Raw genomic sequence first — 5,671 nt, 5'->3', positions numbered from 1 at the left:
AAAACGACCATATAGGTCGATTGTTCAGCAGCTAAATACGACCCAGAGTCACATTTTAAAGTGTAGCCCCTCTAGTGGCCGTTGTAAGAAACAACATGCTCCTGTCGATTGCAAAAGCTCCGGAGGGTCGTTTATTCACAAATAACCCTCTCTGGAAAATCCTAAATTGTGGAATAGTTTGGCCATTAAAATGCTTTTGTATTAGATTTCTAGCGAGAAGTGTATTGTACTTTTATAATCCACGTCCAGTGGATGTGTAGGATCTACAGTGTGATAGATATACGAAGATGATTTGCGGTCTCGCCAGGAGAACGTGCACTGTATATGGGGCAACTTCCATGTAAAGTTAGCGTGGGTGAAAACAGTATTTCCGGTCTCGAAGTTTTCATAATAAAACCGGAAGTATTCCCTACACTGTCAAATGATTACGCAGTGATATCTCCATTACTCATCCACTCAAAAACATCAGTTTATCCTTGTTAATTACACAATATTGATTGGTTTAAATTGTGTACAATGCTTTTGTGTTTTTAACCTTCGATTCGGAGAAACAAATTGTTTTTTCGGAGTTTAGACACTACAGAGTTTCCGAAGACACTACACTACCCAGAATCCCCATCTATCGTTTGGGACTACAACATCCGCCTTGCTTTACAAACCCCGTGATTAGCCCTCAAGCTCTGTGATTGGATATTGGAGTGGCAGTGCGACAAGGTTACGCTGAGCGTCAAAGCTCTTTGAAATGGAATGGAACCACGCCAGACTATCCAAAACTGGACTTGGACGGGTCCAGCCCGGCCCTCCCCCCCGTGTGTTTCGCAACATGTTCTATGGCACGTCTCTACTGTACTGGGAAATGTAGTTTTAAAAGACGTTTTCGTATTTCCCACAATTAGAAGTTGCCAGTATTAAACTGTATACATCCCTGGAGGTTTAGGGGACACGAAACACATTGGTGTTATCAAATTTAAAACATATAATTAATACATGGGTGAAAATTGCTTGTGTCCATAATGGGCAGCATTAATATACCCACATGACAGCTGGTCTTATGTCTGTGACCCCTCCTGTTGTTAATTGATAAGCCTGAAACATGCACTTGTCAAGGTTCAGATGCACATTTAGCAAATATGGCAGTAGCCATCGATTATCTTAAGATAAGATACTTTATTGATCCCAAGTTGGGAAATGTTTTTGTTACAGCAGCATGGACTACTTGTTCTACTCCACTACAATTCAGAGGTTAACCTGGTATTTTTACTCTACTACATTTATTTTTGTTACTTTGCAGATTCTGATTAATGATGTGAAATATAAACAACCCTTAAATCAGACTTTAGTTACACCTGAGTAAAATTCAGCCTTATGAGTTTGTCTGTTTTGCACATCCTCCTGTTAATATCTTTGGACGTCCTGCACTAAACTGTTTTATTGTAGAGATCACTACAGTATCTTCTAGATATTTCCATTCTATATTTCTATCATTGACCCCTATTTTGTATGTAGGCTACTCTTAATATTTAAATGTTTTCATCAATAACTAAATAAATATAACTTATTCAACAACTACATTCAATAACGTGCTTTAACCACTAGGAGGTGCGGTTTAGACCAGTGGTCTAGTTAATAAAACATAATAATATCGTACATTATATGACTATTCACTTTATTGTGAGTTTAAAACAGAACGGTAAAGGAAAATACAGTTTCAGTCTCTCGATGTGAAGCTTATGCATTGTACCATGAACCTCTATAGACCTGTAACAGTCAACTGCATGAGGAGTTGGAAAGGTAGTTCAGAAAATCAGTAATATCTTTAAAAACTACAAAAAAGTCCTTTCTATCAGCTGTGCACCGTTATGGTGTAAATACAGACTATCTACTAATTGGATCAAATATAAAAGTCAGCCGAATTAGTGTTGATACTGCAAGGAGACGTATTGTGTGAAAAGAAATGGAAGATGTTGTTTAATTGTTGATATATTTATGGTCCACGTCACATATTCAGTTTTGGCGGCATCTCTTCCAGTTTGTCAAAAGGTCTTCTGATCAGGGCTCTATAAATACTATCTACGGCAGATATGTAATATTTAATGCAGCCGAACCGTGTATTACAATGCCGTTATGTGATGACTTTCAAAGAGAAAAGCAAGAACACTCGGAATAAAGTATTATTATTTTTTTTTTTTAATGTTTTCCGATTTCATATCACATAAACACCATATCCCGACGTGCATTGCGGCGTGATTTTTAGCCTATCAAAACCTCTGAAAAAAGAAATGTGTCTCTCAGAATCGAAAGAGAAAAACCTATGGGAAAAACACAAAAGCATTGTACACAATTTAAACCAATTAATGTCGTATAATTAACTAGGATAAACTGATGTTTTTTTAGTGGATGAGTAGTGCAGATATCACTGTTAAATCATTTGATCATTGGTTTTATTATGAAAACGGCCAGACCGGAAATACTGTTTTCAACCCGTAACTTACATGGAAGCTTGCCGCATACACGTTTCTCCTGACGAAATCTCAAATCATCTTCGTAATATCTATCAAACTATAGATCCTACATATCGACTGGACGTGGATTCTAAAAGTACAATATATACTTCTCGCTAGAAATCTAATCATAAAGCGTTTTAATGGCCAAACTATCCTACAATTTAGGATTGTACAGAGAGGGTTATTTGTGAATAAACAACCCTCTGTAACGTTTGCATTCAACGGGAGCACTCGAGGCCGACAATTTTCAAACGTAATAGGCTACATGCACAGTCACTTCCGCATTCTACTCAGAGCGGCCGCTGCATTTCCTGTTGATGAAAATGACGACCTTCTACACCCGCTGTCTACAAGAGCTTCCCGAAATTAAAAAATGTCGGATGTTCATCGGATTTGCCGGACGACTAAAGCCCCAGCCAGCAAACTCGATAAGGCTTCAAATTATATGCTGCGTCATATATACAAACTATGAAGGTAAGAAGGTAACAGGTTACTAACCAGCTAGCTTATGCTCCGGGTTATGCTAACGTTAGCTGTCAAAAGCTAGGTAACGCCAGAGCCCTATAGTATAACTACTATTATTATTATTATTATACTATTACTATAGTAGACTACTATAGGGCTCTGGGTAACGCTATGTACTGTTTCTGGTGTTAATTCTTTAAAACATTAGCCATTTTGCTAACAAATACTATCGTTTAATAGCCTTATAGCCTAGCCAAGGTTGTCTTGTTGTTAGCCACACTGCATAATGGTATCGGCTTTTGTAAGCAATGTTGCCATAGATATTTTGACGTGAGTATAGATCTAACGCTGTTGCTCTGTTTTTTTTTCATTCAGTGTCCAATAAAGACAGGCTGACAGGTCAGCGTGAGAGCCTTGTGCTACAGGTCAATGGAGGAAGAGCGAGACAGCACACAGTTTGAGTGTAGGCAGGCAACATTGCCACTGTGTTCCCCCCTGTTTATTGAGTTTCAGTTAAACATTAGTTTACCTTAAGGGAATCTCAAACAGTGTCCTACTTGTCCTACAGTGTCCTACTGCTTTATCACAAGCTGATTGGTCAGATATTTACATTGATTATGGATGTGTTAAGTATGGGGGTTCAAATATATAGTCAAAACTGCTTTAATACAATTTTCAAGGCATCTTAGTTTCCAAAGAAAGTTCATTGTGGTATTGTAGGGTAAGAGGGTAACACTAAGCATTCAGGAATACATGCTTCTTCTAGGATAATGGGTCAGTAAAAATAACCAATAATTCTACTCATAACCTCCTGGCTCATTTACTACAAGTGAGGTTACTAATCACTAGTATTTCTTCTCTCTTTTTTAGATAACGCTTCGTGATTCATCACCAGTGGTGCTCACGCACAACCAGTGCTCCTGTGTTGCAGGAACTGTTTTGTGTAATCACACGGTAGCATTGCTGTTCCAAACAGCACATTACACTGAACTGAGCATGCCAGTTGTGCCACCTGTGCATAGTGCTGCGTACCTGGACTCACATTCAGGTTCAGGTCCGGACTCAAGTCCAGAGGTTCAGGTTCAGGTCCGGACTTATAAGTCCGGACCTGAACCCATGGCTTGTGTCAAGTTGTGCGAGTAACTAAAGTGAACTTATTGTGAGCTAATTATCAATTGAAATTAACTCATAAACAACTCAAATTCAAACTCGTCAGGTTTATTGTGCTCCCTTCCAACTTGTGTCTACATTTCTCTAAAAAGTACAAATGTAAAAAAAACACTTTTTTCCACTTAGTCTACAAATGACTTATGACAGCAACTACAGTGAACTACTACAACGTTCAAACATTTATTTCATTTACCAAACTAAAGTAACCAAACAGTCCCTGAGCTGACTGAGCCTAAATCCCTAAAACGTTGCTGAAAGGTAGAGTGTAGAGTAGACTATACACATTACACTGTTACACACCTACTATACAGTATAGGCTACACTGTAGTGACTGTACAGTCAGAGTGTACTGTACTGTCTGTACACCATGTCTTTTCTACAACTCTACATGTTTACATTATACAGTACATACTACATACATAGTGATGTACATACATACTGTTAGAAATTAAAATCAATGTTGATATGGCGTAATTTTGAATTAAATACACTATTTAATTTAAATCAGTTTTATTCTGAAAATCCGGAAGTTCACACTATTTACTTAATACTTTTATTCTGAAAATTATTCACTTCCGGTTAGCATTAGCATGGGGCGAAATGCTACGTCTTCAAACCGTGAATCGAAGGTGAAATGACATGTGATGTTGTACACTGAGCACACTGGGATTAGCACTCATTTATGGACACTGAATAACGTTTATCAGGGAATGTTTAAATAACCACAGACACCAGATAATACGTAAGTGCTAGTTTTTTTGCGAGTCCAAGTACCGGTTCCTGACGTTCCGGTTTTAACCGGACTTGAACCGAAACTTTTTACAAGTCCAGTACCGGTTCGGCGTACGGTACGCAGCACTACCTGTGCATAGCTGTACTGAATCGGAACAGCAATGGCACAAGCCGCGAACAATGGTAATTTCAATGAGGTTCAAATACTTGTAATTTTTCACAGAGTTTTTGTTTTAAAGTGACTCAACGAACAGTACTTGTCTTTTCCTTAAGGGTGTGAAGCCAGGGCCCATCAACTCCATGGTCTTCACCAAGCCTGTACCAAATAGGATGGTGCAGACTGGAGTAAGGTTAGTATTCCTAACCTTTGTCACATTAATGTGCTATATTGTCTTTGCCATTCTTTGTAGGAGTGGATTCTACAGAGGCATGGTGGGGCCATTACCAGATCCCTGCCTGTTCAGAGTCACGGAGGCATACTCAGCGTTCAGCATTGAAGACAGACCGCTTGTGACCACAATGAACATGAGACCTGACAAGCCCCTTGTGGAAAGTGCCTTCGGGATTGTGCAGGAGGGCAGTGTTCTGTCCTATCATTCTAGAGACCTCTCACCGGCGACCTTCGTAAATCCACTGTCAGCCCGTCTGACCTGCGTCCATGGTGACCACCTTCCGTGAAAGGACTGCACCCGTAGGCGCGTCCCGCACTGGAAAAGTCGGGTGTAGTGCCACTACGCATTTCATAATCACCAAAACTCTCCGTAAGCCGTGGCGTTCAGGGTTTAGTTTTATTATGAGGC

The 5,671-nt window shown here is 39.4% G+C and overlaps 1 long non-coding RNA gene across 1 annotated transcript; it reads left to right on the top strand.

Moving 5' to 3' along the window:
- The first annotated feature begins 5,000 nt into the window (after positions 1–5,000).
- On the top strand, positions 5,001–5,443 carry LOC139435990 (uncharacterized). The gene is made up of 3 exons (XR_011645198.1): positions 5,001–5,054; positions 5,145–5,221; positions 5,282–5,443. It is a non-coding gene; the product is annotated as an uncharacterized lncRNA (long non-coding RNA).
- The last annotated feature ends 228 nt before the right edge of the window (positions 5,444–5,671 follow it).

Source organism: Pseudochaenichthys georgianus, chromosome 21 (genome assembly GCF_902827115.2).
Source record: "Pseudochaenichthys georgianus chromosome 21, fPseGeo1.2, whole genome shotgun sequence".
In the NCBI taxonomy this organism is placed as follows: Eukaryota; Metazoa; Chordata; class Actinopteri; order Perciformes; family Channichthyidae; genus Pseudochaenichthys; species Pseudochaenichthys georgianus.
This window is presented reverse-complemented; position numbering and strand designations above follow the sequence as displayed.